This window comes from Vicugna pacos, unplaced genomic scaffold (genome assembly GCF_048564905.1).
Source record: "Vicugna pacos unplaced genomic scaffold, VicPac4 scaffold_19, whole genome shotgun sequence".
NCBI classification, from domain to species: domain Eukaryota; kingdom Metazoa; phylum Chordata; class Mammalia; order Artiodactyla; family Camelidae; genus Vicugna; species Vicugna pacos.
The window spans coordinates 74689389-74710489 of record NW_027328740.1 but is presented as its reverse complement, the minus strand read 5'-3'; the positions used below and the strand labels follow the sequence as shown (position 1 = coordinate 74710489).

Below are 21101 nucleotides of genomic sequence, written 5' to 3'. Positions count from 1 at the left end.
GTCTTCACCTCAAAGAGCAGATACTATAAATTCCTGATGTAGGATGAGGCTGCCGTCACAAACTGACTCAGCTTGAAATTAATATCCAAGATGAAGCAGCGGATACACGTAAATATTCACGATTGTCAAGTCTGCCCACGGGTCTGGGCCCTTCACTGCCTGAAAGGGGGTGAAATCCCCACCCGTGTCTGGGAGGGAAGCGCGGCTCTTCCCGGGCTCACCCAGGCTTCATAGGCTATTTACCCCCACAGACTAGCCTCAACGGTTAAAAGCTCTCAAGATTTTTACACCAGGCAAAACTGAAAGACATTTCTGTAGATGGAGCACTTTCTCAGGCTTAAATTTTTTTGCCTACACTCAGCCAGAGGGAGAAAAGAAACAGGACTCTACAAAGTCCTGACCCTCACCACTCACAGGAGTAGAATGACCACAGCAGAAGATGGCCCTTCACATTGCAGGATGTGAACAAAATAAAGATGCCCCAACAACAGGCACTCCCAGACACAGCGCTCAGCAGTCTTCTGCACAATCACAGTTGTGCAGCCCTCAACACCTTCTATTTCCAGAACACTTCATCAGCCCAAAAGAATCCCCCTATCACTAGCATTCACTCCGTAATCCCCCTCCACCCAGCCCCTTCCAACCATCACCTGCTCTCTGCCTCTGCATGTGCCTTTTCTGGGCTTTTCAGATCACTGAAATCAACAATATCTGGCCGTTTGTGTCTGCTTCCTTTCAATTAACATGCTGTTAGCAAGGCTTGTATATTTTGAAGTGGCATCAGCATCTCTTTATTTTTTATTTTTTTTGGAAACGTTAAAGATTATTAGAAGGTGGTAAGTACTATCAAAAAGAGTAGAGTGGAGCATAAGTGATTGTGTTTCAAAGGGAAAAGTGTGGGTTGAACAGTCAGGGTGGACTTCCCAAAACAGGTGGCATTTTTCATTTTCCTCTTTTTTTTTTTCTTTTTTATTCACTCTTACGTGTGAATAATCTTCCACTACATGGAGATACTACATTCTGTTCATCCATTCAGCAGCTATGTATGGACGAGGTCCAGAAGAATGAGTGTAAGGGGTGACTAGCATGGATGGCATTTAAGCAAAGGGCAAAATGTGTTTTCAAAAAAAAGCCAACAAACAGAGGCGCAAGGAAATTCAGTGCGTTTCTGAGCAAAGTGCTTGCTTGCTTCGGCAGGACTACCGTGCAGGGCTGGGGCGGATATTGGCAGGAATCACGGTGAGGGAGTCACCTGAGAAGACATCCCACTGCAAGCAGCTCAGCCAATCCTCCTCCCTCATCCTGTATTGTTAGAGCAATGTTTCTAGGTTACTCTTATTTCAATTAATAGCATTTAACTGCACGTCTGATCATCACCATCAGACCACATTACCTCCAAGTCACAGAAAATCATTCACTGACCGGAGCAGCACCAGGACATAATGGTGATGGATTAGGGAGTCCTGCAGCATTCCAGCCTGCAGGCACAAACCCCACATGTGCCCTGGTGATGTCCAGAAAATAAAATGCATGGAAATATCTCACTGCTGGAACACGACAGCTGCCCTCAAATTGCCCGAAAATCATGCTGGCAAAGCACTACTCAACCTTCTCAGTACAAAAAAAAAAAAAAGCTAAGAAGGCAAATTTAGGCTCTTCCATTGAAAACCAGCAGCCACCACTGCCAGTATTTGAGCTGGAATGCTCCTGACTTTGAAAACCACTGCGCAGTTACTTTTCAAACGTGAAACTCATATATATATACCACGTAGATGATATTGCAGTAGGATTTTTCTTTTCAAAATTTCCAGTTGCAAAATTAGCACAAGAAAGTTTATGTTTAGGCTTTAAAAAAAATCAATTATCCTCCATTTTCTTAATTTTGAACTTATTATTATTTTATAAATGGAGCTATGGTGCGTATTTAAAACCTTTTGATTTCTGAAAACAAGACGTTTATGACCTCACTATTTCAGAGCAAACTTTAACGATTCTTTGAGAGGTGGGGCCTGGGGTGCTCACTAACAGCTCTTTAAATACTGACAAGGATGTGCTATTAAGTAATACAAAGGCTCTAAGTCCACATTAGCTCAGAAAGCAAAGAAACCACACCAAAGACTTCCTTAAATATTTTATATATTCCTATTCTTTTGAATATTAAAGCTCTTAAAACATATGATTTTTTTTGAAAAAGACAACAGCTGTAATAATTTTCCTCTCACCAAGAAAGCAATCTTTATCAGGAATAAAAACCCCTATGGAAATCGAAATGACAGGACGTTTCTAGCTAAGTGAACATCCAGATCTGAACACAAACCTAAATCCTATCAGATCTCACTCGAAGGAGCTCTACAAAGGCCTGGGCAACCCTGGAGATTAGCTCTTTTGTTCCAAATGTTGGCTGAGCTAAGATAATCACACTAGGCATGGAAAGAGAGAAGAGGAATGTCCCCCTGGCAGCCTCCATCAGTTTTCTTCCAGCCACAAGGTGCCTCTAGGGCAGCCCCGCTAACAAGTCCCCCATAAGAAAAGCCGGCATCCACACTGCCCCTGCCGTCCCCAAGTAGCCCCGAAGCCCATATCCCAGCCTGTGAATGGCCTTCAAATGATCCCCCAGTTGGTGGCACCCTCCACCTCTTCCCCGCTACACACACACACAAAGCCACGACAGCCTTCCCAAAGCACAAATTTGATTACATCAACCCCACTTCAAACAGTTCAGAGGCTCCCTGGTAGAGTTCTAGCCCCACCCCAGACCCTGCTCGCCCAGCCTCATCTCAGTACATAGGTCCCCAGTGACCTCAGGAGCCCCCTGACCTGCTCCTACTTCCCACTTGCCTCCAGGTTCATTTTGACTGTTTCCCAAGGAAGCCTTCCCTCCCTCCAACCTCCACAATTTGTTCCTCTCTTCCTAGAACATTCTAGGCTAACTGACAACGCTAAGCTCTCAAGAAGCAAATACATTTTGCTTATTTATGTGGCTACACTCTCTCTCCCCTAGACTCACTGAAGTGCACGTGTTATGAATAAATGAATGACGGGTTGGATCTCAAAGGGACAGACATACCTGCTCTCGCCCGTCCCGACCCTTTTGTCTGTAGTATATCAGAAGCAAAACCAGAAGTACCTTTCCTGAGGGTCACTTCTGTTGACACCCTTCACTGCCTACTGTGTCACTTCTAGTAAAACTCAACTTCTTCCAAAGCCCTACACCCCGGACTCTCTCCAGTGTCCACCCCAGCAGGGGCTCCCTCCACCCTGGACTGCACAGGGCACTCTCCCCGGTTCCCCACGCCAAAAACCTCCAGGCCTCTGCCCGGGCTGCCCCTGCGATCTGAGACACTTTCTTGACTCCTTCTCCTGGCTGACTCTTACTCTGTCCTCACAACTGAATGTACAGCCCATTTCTTCCAGGAAGTCCTCTCTGATAATGTCCTTTAGGTCTTGTCTGGGCTCTATCTATAGCAGCAGTACATGGTGACCAACTGGGTGTTTGCCCGCTCCTTTGAGACCACGAACACTTGGGAACCACGTGGGAAGGAGTGAGAGATTACAAGGCAGGTGGGGGAATCAAAAAGCAGAAATCACAGCCCAAGTCCCAAATTCAAGGATACTTTCTCAGAAAAAAGTATAAACTATTTCACACGTGTGCCATTTGTCTACTATTTTTGTGGCTTGTGGACAGCAAGAACTTGGTGTTCTAGCCCAAAACCCAGGTTACATGCAAAGAAATGTATATATTCTTATCCAAAGGAAACCAGAGCTGCTCAACAACAGTTTTCATTTAGAACTGAAAGGAAATTTGATAAAGGCAATCTCTCTCTCTCTCTTCTTTCTTTTCTGGAATCATATAATTTTAGAAGTATTTGCGTGACTAACAGACGTCTACAGCCCGTGATTCTGCACTGAAGTGTTTGGGGCTGAGGAAGCCCAGATTACATTCACTCTGTAAATGCAATCACACCAACACACTGATAGGTGCCGTGAGTGGTGGAGCTGATGTTCCAAAGCAGGCAACATTATTCTGTAAGAGAACTCTAAATAGAAAGTAAGAAATGCAATGTCCTGTACTCAATTTCATTTGCTATATGGGCCATTAACTGATAGTATATTTTGACTAATGAAACCCAAAAATAAATTGTCAACGTCGATTTTCTTCATCTGACCGTTTTATGCTAACATCGGATATTAAACTCTCACTCCATATGGAAAGCTCAGGCCTATGCTGCAGCACAGATACATCCCGAGGAAGAAAGCCGACCAAGGGAGAACTGGAGAGTTTCCCTTCAGAAGCTGCAAAGTCTGGTTTTGCACCTGTACACCATTTGCAACCACGTCATCATCAAAGGAGTTAGACGTTACCTCTCTGGGGCGAAAATCACTGCGTGCTTCAGAACCATCAAAGAATGCTGAGCTTTGTGAAACAGTCCAGAGGCGCTTAAATCATACTTTTTCTGAAAGGCTCCAAAACTGACCCACTTCACCATTCCAGGTATAACAGGGAAGTACTGGAAACAGTAGAGAGAACATGCCCTTGAATTCTGACAAGGCCCTGCTTGAATCCTGCTACAGCATTTACTAGTCACTAAATGGACCAATTCTTTAACCCCTCTGAGAAGGCTTCCCAATCCCCAAAAGGGGGCTGTCAGCGCCCACCTGGGAGGCATGGATGTGAATGCAACACGCAAGTAGGGCGGCCGACTGGTACCTGACACGGGGCCTGGCTAGTTTCCCTCCGCTGCCCTTTTCCCCCTTTAAACTTGCACTGTTCCCCCAGTAACGATCAAGCCCCCTGAACAGACTGCCCGTATCTTCTGTGTATCCCTGGATACATGCCTTACCCTTAGGAGGCCAGAAAAACAACTGCCTCCTCCCAAGTCACTAACAATGTTCTTAAGAGTCTGGGTATTTTTAACTCTATTTTTCAGGGAGACTATTCCAGAATTTTGCAAGCACCATTCTCCAGGTTGGCTCCCCTCCCAGTGCCCATCCCTTCTCACCTCAGATCCTCTGTCTGACTGCCTTCTGTTCATGGGAAAGCGAGTCCGGTAAGGTGGGGCTCCCTAGGCCTCCCTCCCTCCCTCACAGGTGATTGTGACTAACTTCTCCCCATTCCTCACTGCAACTCTAGCATCTGAGGAGTCTACCCTCCCGTACCCTGCAGACTCTGCACCTTCCCAAGACGCAAACGTGGCCACGACCCTCCCTTCAGATTTCTTCCTGGCTGGCCCTGCCCAGCCCCTGGCCCCTTAAGGATAACTGGCATTGCATTGAAAATGGCAAACGCCACTGACTGACACACCAAAGCTGTATGGTCTGGGCTTTCCTCCAACCAAGACACAGCCCTGCCCCCCCTCAGCCTCAGTCTGCAGCTCTCGAGATGATCTAATTCACATGCAAGGCTGTGAACACCAGCTAAGAATGACGACTCCCAACGTGTATCTCTAGTCCGGCTCCTTCACCTGAGCCCCAGGCTCATCGTCCCGAGTGCCTCTTTGAAGTCCTAATTTGGATGACAAATGGCATCTTAAAAATGCCTCATGTCCACCATTTACTCTAGAATTCCATTCCTGGCAGGTATCTCCCAGACTCCCCATTTTAGTAACAGCCCCAGCACCCACCGAGGTGTCTGAGGTCACATTCAATTTCCACTGTTCCCTCCCCCAGGCCCTGCCCTGGAATCAGTCCTGTTATTTCCATCAATAAGCCCATCTCAACTGTAGTTCTGTAGGGACCATGGCCGGAAACACACAAGCTCACAGCATGGTGCACTAACACTCCTCCGTAGGGTGCTCCCTGGAGGGGGAGGCATCTCCTGCTGCTGTTCACCTCAGAAGGCAGTGGATTCTCACACAGGAGGCCCAGGAGAAGGGACTCAAGGTTCTCCCATGGTCTGAGCTTTGAAGGGCCCGAGGTCTGGGGGAGCTCCTAATTAGCAGACACACTTGCCAATGAGCAGATGAGGATGGGGGAATCCACGCAAGGCTGTTATCACTTCAACTCATGGGCTCTCAGGAGCCACGGGAAAGGCCTGTGTCCAGTGTACAGCCCAGCCATCACAGATCCCAGCCTGCATTTGCCAACCCGGACAGCCTAGACTCCATCTACTTGCGACACTTACTTCTGTTCTGTTCCCCACCCAGAATGTGATGGACTCATTCAGATATTCTGGCCTGTCTCAAGCGAGACAAATTCAGTGAAAAATGAAGTGTCCACATTTGGACCAGAGCATGAAAGGAGAAACAAGGCCTCATGGTCAGCATGATGGTGGTGGCCAAACCCTTCCACCGGGTGAGATGAACCATGGTGAGGGTGAGAATCCAGGGTCCTAGGTCGGCCAAATCATCTTCCTTCACGGTTGTCTGGGGTGTTGTAGACTGACTACCACAAACTAACGACACGGCTGTCAGTGGTGGATGTCAGCTGCAACAGAAACGGATTCAACTCTTTACTGCCAACATGGGTTAAAAGTAAAGGCCGGGGCAGGGAGGTCTGCACGGCTGCTGAGGCAAACCACAGACCCAGCTCTGAATGCCCACTGGCTGGAGTAGAGAGGAAGCTACGGCCCTTTTAGCTGTCCCTGTGTCCAACAGATCCAGGTGAGCCAGCTACTTAGGAGAAGGTCATGTTGTCCTGATACCCAGAAAAACCAGCCTCGTAAAGGGAACAAATAGTGTCATGGATTTTAGACCCAATTCTGCCCCTTTATGAAGGCAAAGTAAAGTAAATGGCACGGGGAAGTTGAATGCAAAAAAAAAAAAATTAAAGAACCAAACGGTGACCGCTTCCTCCAACAGCGTCCCCTGCAGCCGTCACCTCCGTGGCGGCCACTTCATCATGACGGCCAGGAAGCGCCGTCATGCACGTCACACAGCGACAGCCAGGAACCGCGTGCCGAGCACGTTTGTGTAAAAGCAGGAATCGAGCAAAATGCTGCAGAGTTTGACCTTACAAGTTTAAATACTCCATGAAAAGAATCCCTGAGCACCCGACAAAATCAATTCGCATCTTACTTCTTCAAAACAATCAAACAAATTTAATAAGGGCGCATTTGTCACCAAATAAAAGGAGGACCAAACATGTTCCTCAAAAGCAAGGATTTCAACAGGTATCAAACACCAGTGGGTGATGAGCTAACAAAGCAAATATTCCAAAAAATTAGAAAATAAAAAATGACTAAGATAATAGATGGATCAAAACAGCTGTTAAGTTGTTGCTTTTTAAAGTGATGGAGACTGTACAGAGGGCAATCTGGCTATTTCCAATGCAGGGTGTGCACAGCCCACATTTTCAGAAGCAACAACATGCTCACTGGGCAGTACAAGTGAAAAAGGAGTAAAGAAAAAGGAAAAGAGGAACAAGAGAAAATTAGAATCACACAAGAACAAAAATGATTTTGAGTGCATGTACAAGAATTTATGTGAGTGTGTGAGGCCAGGGACACGGGGATGGTGAGGCCCAACCTCACCTCCTGCTCAAGGGAAAGCAGGGGCCTGAGGGGAGCGGCGCTGCCGGGGGACCACAACGTGTTCAGCTCCCCTAACCAAAATTCGACCTACAAGCGTCTAGGCAGCTTTTGAGCTACAAATTGTTGTCGCATTTCAGTCTGGACCGTTTTACTCACTTCCACCAAGAGTAGCAGGAGAGAATGAGGCTCTGCTCCTGCACCAAAGCATTGTTTAAAAAATTAATGACTGTGGAATAGTAAAAGAAACAATGGAGTAAAAGTGACTGGAGGAGAATGTGCTTGACCCTAGCTCACTGGCCGCGTTATCTCAATGACGTTCAGATGCTGGCTGGGCCCTTATGGTACCACAATAGACAGACCCACAAGGAGGCAGGTTTAATGCGCTGAACCACTGTGGGCTAAGTACACATCCGGCTACTCCGCCAAGTCCCAAGGGCAGAGTTCAAAGGCAAAAACAAGCTGGCATTCTCTGGTGGGTCTGCAGACTCAGAGACAAGCATTTGTTGAGCAAAAATATCACCAGTGCCTCCTATGACAAAAGAAGTGGCACTGGCGTGGGGGCTGGGGCAGGGCTCCAGGCTTCCACTGCTCACTCACCACTCTGCCCAGGGGGAGAAGGTGGTCCCTGCTTAGGTTTCGCTGATGCACCTACCTTGACTAATGTCTGGGGCCTCAGCAGGAGTTGACAGGTGAGGTGAACAGAGCCAGACTCTGTGTAGCACGGTGCTGGGAGCTATGCCCTCAGCAGTGCCCAGGCTCCTAAACATGTCAACTCATCTCCAAGAAGCAGATGGGGAGTGCGAGCATATAGATCACAGGGCCCTGTGAGGACAAGTACAGATCATGGCCACGACATGCCTCTCCTCTTCCTTAAGCCATAGAGGTATTTCCGGGGAGGAACAGAAAATTCATCCAGAGCCTGCTAGGTGGGCTCTCGCAGGTGGGACTAGTGTCCCCTGTGCTTCTCACTCACAGGGCTGGTCTAGACATTCTTTTTATCAACTCTCTAGCATCTTCTCCTCCAACTTACCAACAACCAGAAAGTAGGATCTGATCTTAGGTAAGTTCAAGAATCACAGAGCACCACCTCCAAAGCGGGCCCGGTAGCACATGCCAGGTCTTCTGACCGCCACCTGTGGGACCACCATGAGCCCTCTCCAGACTCAAGGACCGAGGCCGTAGGCCGGGGGGACACAGCTTCCCTCACTCACCCCAGCAAAGGGGGACCACGTCTCGGCAAAGGCATCTCACCCTCTTCAGCCCGAGGGACAACACGATAGATATATGGGGAAACAGAGCAGAAGGTGGGGGGTAGGCAGCCCAGAAGAGCTCATCTGTACTTCCGAGGCAAAGTGGGGCCATTGACTTAATCACAGGGACAAAGTGGGAATGAACATTTCCCTGCTCTGTCCCATACACCGTGATACGCCTTTCCCTGCATAAGGAGTTCATTAGGAAGTCCCTGGCGGTGTTTCTGATGTCCTAACTTGGCATGGTGGCTGTCGGGCAGGAAGAGACGGCCTGAGCTGAAAAGGTGCTGGGCCTGGGAGGCAGGTGACAGCGGCTCCAGCCGCAGCTCAACCAGCGCCTCGTTCTGCCTCTCGGGGCTCAGCATCTCATCTATAAGCAAAGGGATGAGCATGTACCAGGACAGGCTGCCCAACAGAAATGAAATGAGAGCCATGTAAAGAAAGTTTCCCAGTTGCCACGTTTAAAATTTGAAACAAAGAAACAAACCAACAAACAAAAAACAAATACTAGAATGTGATTTTAAGAACAGATCTTACTTAATCTACTGTATGTAAAATACTATTATTTTGACATGTAATCAATATAGGAAGTAAAGAGATAGTTTATGTACTTTTACTAGACAAGCCTCAGCGTCTGATGTGCATTTGACCTACAGCACATCTCAGCTGAGTCCAGCCTCCTCCCCAGTGCTCCTAGCATCAGTGGCTTTGGCTACTTTATTGGACAGCAACTCCAGGGGTCCCACCATGTTCCTGGCTGTAAAGCGGGAGTAAGTGTCCACACTAACCCTAAAAGGATCTCTCTGAAATAAAGGCGGATTCACTTTGAAATGTCTGGAAACCGGCGGGCTGCACCTCCCTCCCCCCTTGGCTACAAGATTGACTTCTTCCTTGCTGATCCCTTTCTGGATGTAGGGAAGCAATCCGGCACAAAGCCAGGGTGGACTGGCCTCCAGGTAAACTTACCTGCTGTCTGTGTCCAGTCCCATGAAGTCCTCCTTCTCAAACGGGATGTAGGGGAGGGGGATCTTGTCCCCAGAATTCTTGGGGCCACCATCCAGCCACTTGGACTTGAGCAAGATGAAGAGTGACTCAGTGAAGTCCTCGATCCTCTTCTCCACCACCCTGCAGTACTCTTAGATTGAAGGCAACGTCGGTGCGCGTCTGCTCGGCTACCTCCCCATGCTGCACAAAGACAAAAAGCTGAGAGTCATTAAGCGATGTGCCATACAGCTCCTCTGCATGTGGAGCTTCTCGAAGGCCTTGGCAGAGAGACATTCGGTAATGGTGAGAAGGCCCACGAACTTGGGGTGTTTCTGGAAGACGCTCCACCGATTCTCGGGCACATAGCGGTGCCTGTAGTGGATACAGAGTGTCCACTGGGAGCCACAAGGGCTGATATGGCTAACCGAGGTGAGTAGCTGATAGATGCAAAAGAAATTCTCCTCTGAGATGATCTCTATGGATTGGACCACAACGGGACGAGTCTGGTGGTCCTCAGCACACTGCACGTAGTCAGGGATGCTCATGTTGCAGGCCCTGCCGAGAGGGGGAGGAGATCGAGGTACATTCTCTGCTGTGTGCTACGGGCCCATCTGGGTTGCGGTGACCTGGTGTGTACCAGCCAGAAGACAAGGGAAGCCAAAGCAAATCCAAGGGTACAGTTTGTCCTCAGAGTCTGCATATGGCTACTGTAGCTCGATCACATTACCCAGCTTTTGGTCTAGGCTTCCTGCCTCTGCAGAGAAAGGTCATTTCTTATTTTCTATTTCCAAGCACCTAGCAAGGCCCTGATGCAAAGTCACTGCTCAAAAATGCTGAATAAAGAAATGAACAAAGGAAATGCTTCCCCAACCCCCTTCAGCAGAATATAAAGAAAAGGACCACAGTAGGATCAAAAGATCTGGATTCCTATTCAATTTATTTGAACTCCTAAGCTTCATAATAATGGATAAGAAAACTTGCCTTGGGGTAGAGGGTATTGTTCATTGGTAGAGCATATGCTTAGCATGTATGAGGTCCTGGGTTCAAACCCCAGTACCTCATTTTAAAAATGAAACAAGTAAATACACCTAATTACCCAGCTGAAAAAGTATTTTTTAATTCAAAAGTCAAAAAACACCTTGCAATTGACACAACATTGTAAACTTGACTATACTTCAATTAAAAAAAAAAGCCTTGCCTTACAAGAATATATCTGGATTACGGATGTTTGAAAATGTAAAATGCATAGGGTACCACCTGCATAAAAGGAGGTGACTGTACACATGTTCTATCCCTCCTTTATGAGTTATACTTCCTTTGGGGGGGTTATAACCTCTCAGAGCTAATTTTCTCAGATTAAAAATTATAAACATTACCTGATTCTCAGTACTGCTGAAGAATCAGATAACTCTATGAAAGCATCTGACCCACAGAGTTTACTCAATAAATGTTTGTTGAATGAATGAATAAACAAGCAAAGTGAATGCTGCTCCCTGCCACAAACCATCATAATGGTACTGCCTGGAAATCCCAAGCCCACGTTCACCCGACTCTGCATTAACAATGTGGGTGACCTGGACAGGCCTGCGTGCTTCTCGAAGCCCCAGTTTAAACGTGAATAGAAATAAGGGCAATAACACAAACCTCAAATTGTTAGTGAGTCAGTAATGAATTTTACCCCAACACTGCAAGATGGAACCATTAAGAAAACTGGGCAAAGGGCCCATAGGCCCTCTCCATATAATCTCTTACTACCACATGGGAATCTACATTACATCTCAAAATTAAAAGTCTAATATTTTAAAGAGGTTATCGAGGTTAGGTGAGCTCACTGTCTCAAATAAGGAACACACAGTACAAATAGGACAATGCCCAGCCCATGAGATACACTCAGTTAACATTCCCACTGAGCCCACTAGTCCCTCCAACTTCAGAGCAAGAGGATGGGTCCTCGTGGCAACAGGCCACAGCACCTGAAGCTAACAAAGCTAATGGTGTCCACTTAAAAGAGCCCCTGTCACCACCCTTGTTCTAATTTTCTATTTGTAATTTTTTTCTTTTCATTAAATTGGAACTCCAAATTGCATAGAATTCTTACCAGATATCATGATGGCAGCCCTTCAAAACCTGACCACAGAGATCATGATGGCAGCCCTTCTTGGTGAAACAATAAAATGAAAAGCCATTTCCACAAGACCTCTGTGTAAATCTACTAGGGAACTTCATCCTGGACTGAGGAAGAGGACTGGGGAGTAGGGGGTAAACTGGGACACGGAGAAATATGGGCCACCTGTCCCACAATGGACTTTAGACTCACCCTCACCCTCCAGGAACGTCTAAATACACACAGACAGAGTGCTATGGACAAGAATTTTTTTTAAACAAATCCCTGAATCCCTAGCAGATCTTGTTTCTACCGAGACACAAATGTCTTATTTGTATAATGTTTCACAGAAGCCTTAAAATATTATCACCCCAACTTGACACATCAAGAAACTGAGGTAGAGAAGTTTATCACATTCTACAAGATTAGAGAGAGGCCACGTCAGACACCGTATTTAAATCCAAGTCCCTGCTCCGTTGCTCACACTAGAAAGTGTCACATACTGCCTCTTTCCTGCCCTCTCCCTGCAATAAATCTCTGAAGAGTCTTTTCTGTGTCACCTGCAATCAAAATCACATCAATTTTTCACAAAGAGCTATGTCACTCCTTGGAGGACATACCAAAATCTAAAGGGTTGGGTTGAGAGGAGATATTTGCATTTTCTGTTTCTCAAAGGAAACATGGCTTTAAAAGAAACTGAAAAGTATTTATCTAGTCTAAGCGCTCATTGTGCACAGAAAGAAACGGAGGCTCAGAGGAGAAGAGGAAAGGGCGTTATTAACAAATATTGCCTCAGTGCAGCACCAAGCCAGCCCTGGGCACTTCTGGGGGAGGATCTGGAAGGCCCAGGAGAATGAGTGTTAGAAAATAGAAAGAGAAGAAGAATATAAGGCCCCGTCTCTACACCACCATACCATGAATTTCCACCAAATTACCCAGTATGGGTGCAGCCAATATTAAGGTTGTCTAAACAGGTTATTGAAACCTGGAATTCTCAACCATAGTGGAAATTCCAGCATTTACTGTGCTTTTTTCCCAGTTCAATCATCAATTCAGTGGGCATTCTGTACCAGGGACTACACGAGACCTGGAGTTCTCCCAAATAAAGATCTCTATTACCACGTGTGCAAACCACATAAAGACCACCAGAAGAAAAGCGCCCACAGATAAGATGGAATTACTGAAACTGAAAGCAGCCAAAGAGCATATATTACTAGGAAAAATGGTGCTCCTATAAATGGACTCATGGACATAGAAAGCAAACTGTATTTAGCAGGCAGGAAAGGAGGGATTAACAGATACAAATTAGTAAATATAAAATAAATGACAAGGACCTGCTATATAACACAGGGAACTATATTCAATTTCTTGTAATGAGTTATACTAAAAACAATCTAAAACATATATAGATACATATGCATATGTTTATAACTGAATCTCTGCTGTACACCTGAAACTAACATTGTAAATTGACTACACTTAAATAAAAAATAATTTAAAAAATAAGTAAAAATAAAAGCAATGCCATTAAGAAAAAATAAAAGAACACTCTAATCCCCTTAGCTGTAGGTGGTGGAGAATTCTGGTTGCAAACACCAAGTCCACTGGATCACTCCAGCAATGGCTGTCACTCTTTCTGACCATCAGAGAGTCACTTGCTTCACTGAGGTTTCTTTTCTCTTCTGTGAAAGGCTACAGCTGCAACTAACGATGTATGGAATCTCATCATTCACAAGCCCAACAAGTAGTGAGGACTTCCCATGGGCCAGGCTCTGGACAGAGGAAAATATAGGGTCCGAAATATATTCATGGGTAGAAGAAGTTTGTGCCATAAAGACGTTAATTCTTCCTGTTTTGATAGACAGATTCATTGCAATTCTGATTAGAATTCCTACCAGATTTTTCTTGGAATGTAACAAGTGAATTTATGGTCAAGATTAGCCAAGAAATTTCTTTAGAACCACCACTGGGGAGGGGTGGATAGGTCATTCATTTCCACTGCTCTTTCTGAAGTGATAAAAACGTTCTGGAATAATAATGGTTGCACAACTGTGAATATGCTAAAAGCTGCTGAATTTTACCATTTAAATGGATGGAATTCATGGTGTGTGAACTATATCACAATAACGCTGTTATATGAAAAAATATTTCTTGACAAATATTTTTCTTTTTATACCACTAGTCTGTCCCACAATTTAAGAAAAACAAAAAACCAATACAAACCAAACTGTGCCAGGAGTTCTTTAGGACTGCAATATCCCTGGGTCTCCAAGGCCTCTGGTGATGCTGTTCCTGTTAACACACACTAGCTGGGCTGGGCTAGTTAGGGACTGTAACTGTCTTTTTAAAATCGACGGTCACACGTTTCACCCTTGGAGAGGGAAGGAAGGAGGATATCACAGCTTCATGCCTTCAGCTCATTTTTAACAGAACCAAGCCCTGCTTTCACCACTGTTAATCCCTCTCACTATAAAAACACGTGACATCAACAAGCACCGCCATCATAACACCTGAAAGTGTTCAAGGTACTTACCTGCGGCAGAAACACTGAGGGAGGAGACAGAAGCTTGCTCAGCACTGATGCTCCCTTTTCCCGACTCCACCAGGTGAAGCTGGGCGCTACAGCCAGAGGCCCTCAGCCCCGGGAGCAGCACACACGCCACTGAGCTGGTCCTGAGGGAGGGTGAAAGGGAAAGGAGGGCAGCCCTAGGGGGGAGGGAAAGGGGGGGTGCGGGCTGCAGCCCCGCTCGGAGGCCAGCCCCAGCACCAGCATAAGCCGCCCGCTCCCGTCCAGGTCCGCAGACCACGCCCACCCGGGAAACAGCCCGCCCATTGGTGGGGACGGGCAGGCGGCCGAGGAGAGGAAGCCCGGGAGGAGAGGACTCGCGGGCGGGAGAGGGGAAGGGGACGCCAGCCGTGGACTGAGGGGATCCCGGCTGCGTGAGAGGTGGCAGGCACACACCTGGACCTGGACAGCTGTGGCCGGGGCGCCGGGGCAGGTGGTGCTGTCAGAAGGGTCTGGCCAGAGAAATTCAGCTGAACAGGGTCTGACTGGCGCCCTTGGGGGCTGTGAAAGGCGGATCACCCTCCCGAAGCCGCCTGAACCCTTTCCCGGGAGCCCCCCACCTTGCACTTCCACAGCCAGAAGCCCCGGCCCCAGGCAGGAACCAAAGGCCTAACGGGCGACAGAGTTGAGAAGCATTTGGGGCCAATCCCCGGCTTGGACATGGAGCTTCGAACCAGCGGACCACCAGGCACCGACAGCGCATGCGCAGGAGGGACATGGATCCTCTGGATTCTGCGAGAGAAGGTGGGACAGCGAGGGAGGGAGAAGATGGGAGCGGGTGGAGAAGAGGGGAAAAGTGGAGGGATACAGATGGACAGGAAGAGCAGAGAAGGGATGGGTCTGGATAGGGGAGTGTCGTAGCGGAGTTGGAGAGAAAAAGCTTTACCTCTAGGGCACCCTGAGATGGCAGACCTACCTCTGTACCCTTCTGTAACCGTTCAAGTCTCGCAGCTCATGTTTTACCTCCCTGATCCAGCCCTCCATCAGATGCTTCTGCAGAAACACTACGGGGATCACACCCGTTGCCCCCATGCGGAGCTGGGTTTTCTGTTGCTCTGAGAACCAAGCACCCGCAGGTGTTGTCGCTCAGAACTTCCTTGGGAAGAGCACATATTCCCCTTTTACACGCTGGGAAACAGGCAGGAAGGATCACTGCCTTAGCTCCACTGTCCCAGGTGTTGGGCTGGGGGGAGTGGTGTGGTACAAGATCAGAGCCCCAGACAGAGCAGACTGCCTGAGTGTTGGTGCATAGTCCCCATCCCTCCTGGGTAAACCATACCCCACCCTAGTGGAAACATCAAGGGCTCACAGTGGTTTCCTGGGGGTGGGAGAGCTGTCCTCATGTGAAGGAAAAGTCCAGCTGGGCTAACAAGCTAAGTCACAAATCTAAGTGTGATAAGTGTCGGTTTACTGATCTAAGTTCTGCTGGGCTATCTCGTAAATCTGAAGTTTAGTGTCAGTTTATTGGGCTAACAACCTAACTCGTAATTCCAAGCTCAACAAGTGTCAGTAACGTGATCTATTACAAATTGATAAGCTCCAGTGTACTGATTCCTTGCTTTTTGTTCTTTAAGTCTTATTGGCTAATATCCCCTTACTTGTATTGAAGTATTTAAAACCTCATGTGCACGTCTTGGAGGTGCTCAGAACTTCGGAGCAGAAGCCCCTCTGAGCCCGCCGGCATAATAATTCTGAGTACTCCAGCACTCCGATTGGTGCTTGTTTCTTGGCTGGCCTGTTTCCATAACACTCAGCTCCAGTGCCCAGCTTTCTAGGTAGATAGGAGTGTTACCAAGTCCAAATTCATTCTCCTCAGTGCAGGACAGGCCAATAAGTTTGGAAACCAGATGTTGGGGCTTGGAATAGCAAGTTTCTGTAGACCTAGTTGGCAAACTAATGTTCTGGAAAACCATCTCCCCAAGTCACAATTCAGGCTCCTTTCCTACGCGCTTGGTTGTTGCAAACTTCTTAGTGTAGGAATTCCTTCTTGTTAGAATCATTTGTTCTTACAGCTATCTGCGTGGGTCAGATCCCTGTAAATCTCCAACAAAACAAACGTTATTTTCTATTCTGCAATTTGCTATCTTTTAATGAATGAAAAAGTGTTAAATATCCTTAAAGGTCAGAGCTTCAGAATAAGCTCTCCTGTGTATTTCAGGCTCTAGGCAACAATTTTTTACAAGCAAGATGAAGCCTAGGAGACAGAGCATAGGGTTAAATTCAAAGGAACAGATCTAATATGGAGTCAGATTTGTTCTGTTCTATTACCCGGGCAGAAGCCACTTGAGGATTTAAATCTCTTTAAGTTAAAAATAACTAAAATTTTAAAGGAATTTACATACATAGGTGGGAATGTGCAAAGCATATCTGGAAAAGCAACCAAAAGATAGTAAACAGTGGCATCTCCAGACAGGGCTGAAAGAACAGAGGATGAGGGAAAACTTCTTTCACTTGTGTATTTTTGTGCTCTGTCTGAGTTTTTTTTTAACCATTTGCTTGCATTTCTTTTTCAGTTAAAATAATGTGTAATGGAGCAAAGGAGTAACTAGCTTAGCAAATACAGCAGCCATGGAATCACTAAGTCATCACTTTTGATTTAAGCCAGAAAGCATTTATTGACTCTCTCCAGTGTGCTCAGTCCTGTTTTAAGACTTCTTTTATATTATTATTATTATTATAATACTATTATTATTTCTAGTACTATTACTATTACTATTATTACTATTATTTTATGAAATAATAACATGGTATACCTCACCCCTGCCCATGGCTGGTGGAAAACCAACTGAGTTTTTCTTGAGCTGTTTTCCAAGGAGTAGAGATGAGTTTATAAACAGAACACATCTTCAGGGCAAAACAGGCAGTGTGCATTACCAGCAGGCCAGACAGCAATGAAGGGTTTTCAATAGAGGCGCCCAGAAGCTGAGAGAGAAAGCCTCCAGGACACTACAAAAAGCTGCCCAAACTGCCATCTCCATGGTACTACTGAAATAGGAAAGAACAAATCTGACTCCATATTTGATCTGTTTCTTTGACTTTAACAAAGCCAAGTTAATATGCTCCGGTCTTTTCATGGGTTATGATGTCACAGAGGAAACGGACAGGTCAACAAGGAACCACTCTGCCGTGATCACGGAGCCGGGGAAAGGGACGGGCTGCAAGATGTATGAAGCAGCCGCAACTGTGCCCGTGCTTCTAGGCAGGTATCCAAAATCGCCTCGACAAGGTGTCAAACATTTGTGCCCATGTCCTCATCAACAGACATGTATTAAAGACAAATGGAAACATATAAAAGGCCAATACCCTTGCTGGGTACACCGTCCAAAGAACAAAGTCTCAGTTTGACAACTGGCCATCTCGGTTCCATGGGATTCATTCTTGGAGAACCTTAAAAACCACTCTTCTGTCCTCAAGAATTGCTGCATATTTGTCCTATCTTTGGCTCAGGGATGCAGCACGTTCAAGTGAACTTTAATGTCTGCACAGATTTGACTGTCTTTCTCCAGGTTCATTTGTCCATTCCAATGAGGCCTGAGCTAAGTCCATCCTCTGTAAGATCTAGTCCCTCCAGTGACAGCTCATTGAGCCTGCAATTAAAAGCCAAGTGAACAAGACTGTCCTCAGCTAAAAATTTCACCCACCCTTCACTGTTTTCTTAATCTCCTCTCCTGGCTAAGTGCAACAGACTAACACCTCCCTCCACCAAGATTACCAACTATGTCATTTTGTCTCCCCAAAGAGAAAGTAAGGTCCATAATAGAGGAGACAACTACATAGTCACCTCTGAATTCGTAGCATATAGAAATGTTAATAAATAAAACTATGATCATGGCTTCTTTCCTTTAAAACCTTTCTGGTTATTTGAATGAGACCTTGGAAGGGAGGTGTTTGCTGTCCAGTATCTTGATCCACAAGACTCTGGAGGCCTTTTTCAGAATGGCTGTTCACTGATTCATTCAAAACACAACTTATCAATCAAGGAGTAGCTGTGCTTTTCTGCCAGGTGTTTGTGGTCACTCTCATGCCAGAACAACTTTAAACTATATCCTTACTTTGGATTTGTTATTTTTCCCCTCTTCCAACAAAATTGACTTTCCTTATTTTCTTGCCTTGAGGAATTTTTTTTTTCCTATTTCACCCTTTAGTAAACCAAGATCCTCAGGATGGGCTTGGCCCATAATATGATCCCCCATCCAACTCCTAGTGTCAGAGGCCTGGGGCTCACATCCTGCCCTCCTGTCAAGGCAACTGAAAATCAGTTCAGGATCGAACCAGCACCCCAGGGATTCTAAGGCTCGCATATCTCCCAGAAACCCTGCTTTCTCATTTGTCTTGGCTTCTGAGAATTTCCCCTCACTTTCTTGACAATTTGTTGTGCAGCTTGAAAGATGAGGAAGGAAGGTTTTATTTCTTAATCAGCATTTTAAGGAACTTGTGTAATGAAAGTTTTCACGAGTTTCTAGAACCCTCCATTGCCGAGAAAGAAAACACACTAGACATTTTCTAAATTTAGCTCCCATGTGCATTTTTTCTTTGTTTTTGTTTTCTTAACTGTTAACAGACATTTTTTAATTAAAAAAAAATAAGGCCCCAAAAAGGATAGAACACTGAAGGGGCAATCAAAATTAAAGGGCAAAGACAGAAAAATGATAACTACTCTACAAAGTTAATATAATACATACACTATGTATCAGATCAGCAATTCTCAGTAACAGCTAATTGAAACATGACCATGAGGTAAAATTTCTCTCCTGTCAGGACATGGCCAACAGAAAATACAATTAAACCAACAAACTAATATCCTATGTCTGGCGAGGTACAGAAGTCTACAAGCTAAATGTGTCTTCTTCTGGAAAAGAGGAAGACACACCAGCTCTTTTCTGTGGAGCCTGAGCCCACGGGAGGACGGTGAAGTGAGCTCTGTAAGTACCCAATTAGCAAACTGAGTGATGAATAAATAGACGTGAGCTTTGATGACAGAGGTGATACTACTATTCATTTGTCCTGTAAAGTATGACTTCCGTTCAGTGATCAATACTTCGGTGTCCTCAGGAGTTGACATTATTCGAAAATGCACAGCCTTGGCCCAGACCTCCTCTTTCAGCTCGTGACACTGCACTTAGATGTCACAAGGGCACCTCCAACTCCACCTGCAAAGAGCTGACTTCACGGTGCTCCTCCAATAGCCGTCCTGCCCAGGACCTCTGGTCCGGGGCTAAGTTCTCCGTGCCTCTCCCAACTCAGACCCATCACTCACAGATGTGAATGGACCCCTCCTTCAGGGCCCAGATATCCTCAGACACCGAGTCCCACCACCCACACCTGACCTACCAGATACTCACTGGCACTCACTCAGCACTGACTCTGTGCTGGGACCATGCTGCACACTGCAAACGTTATCTCACTGGATCTCCACAACAGTCCTGGGAATTGGGTACATCACTGCTTCAATTGATTAGATAAATTCTTTCACTTCCTTGAGTGCGTCATTCAAACTGACACGGCTACTGAGCCACAAGCCTGGGCCTGAAAACAACTTGAAAATTGAACACTGCTACACCTCGCAGCCACCCTACTCTGACTCATCACATCACCTCCTGCCAAGCCTTCTAAATGTTTCCAAGCATTCTACAAGACAAAAGTGAACTACGAGAGCACCCCACTCTCCAACATAAAATCTGTCAATGATGGTCCACTGCCCTTAGGAGAAAGCCCCACCGGGCCTGAGCACAGCCCAACGGCCCAGCATCCGCGTTCCCTGCGCGGCCGCGCCGCCTCACCCAGTACGCAGCTCTACACGTGCCTTCTCTAGGACAGGGATGCTGACTCCGCACAACCCAGGGCTTGTCTCACTTGAACAATGATCACCTTCTTCAGTGTTCATCTTCTTCTTTGCTGACCCTCAGAAAAATGTTTTCTCATGATGAATCAATATCTTTTTCCTTATAACTTCCCATCATTGATAATGAGCTCCCCCAAAAGAGAGAAGACCTAATTGTCTGTCTCCTTATCTGTAAAGTGAGATTAACAAGGAAATATGTGAGGTTTTATGAGAAATAATATTCATGTGAGGCTGAGGGACAATTCCATCATACAATAAGCACTCAATATGTGCTTAATTAATATTAATAAGATTATATTGCATTCCAGCAACCTTCAATCAATTTTTAATGACTTTGTCCAACAGACTACTGACAAACTGTTGGACGAACCACTTTGAGCAGATCAACACAAGCGTACTGGGATAGGTAAGCGCTGACTCCAGTTGCAGCTGCAGCCACCCAGCACTATGGGGTAGGGGCAGTTTGCTCAAGCTCTTACATGTTGCTTGAGCATTTAGTTGTCGTTATTGATTAAAGACAGGTGTTCTTTAGTCAAAGCCCCTGAAACATAAATCTTCAAAGATTGATGCAAATTAGGTTTCAAGAACAACACTCTCACTAGAAATTATTTGAAAATCGTAGTCTTAGCTACTCCGCACATCAAAAGGGCATGTTCTTAATGTATCTGACTAAATACACCGAAAGGGTTGTTTAAAAGAAATTACGATGAAGCCATCCTGAATAAGCTCCAGTATCATCTGCACAAAGCCCCACCCAAGGGTCTCATTTCACATTTCCACATAGGTGTTCAGGTAGCTTAACTTGGGTCTTGGTTTCTTATAACACGGGGTGGGGAATTGTTGTGGATAGATTTAAGTAGCAAATATATAACTAGGGTAATTGCTGT

General features: G+C 46.0%; 1 protein-coding gene across 1 annotated transcript in view; it reads right to left on the bottom strand.

Moving 5' to 3' along the window:
* Window positions 1-21101, bottom strand: part of LOC140693511 (uncharacterized) — a 118781-nt gene that overhangs the window by 42080 nt on the left and 55600 nt on the right. The window contains exons 12-14 of the mRNA XM_072957331.1: window positions 14933-15104; window positions 14340-14512; window positions 9685-9903 (exon numbers count right to left, since the gene is read on the bottom strand). The gene's annotated coding sequence lies outside the window, so the exon portion shown is untranslated. The remainder of the gene's footprint in view (window positions 1-9684; window positions 9904-14339; window positions 14513-14932; window positions 15105-21101) is intronic.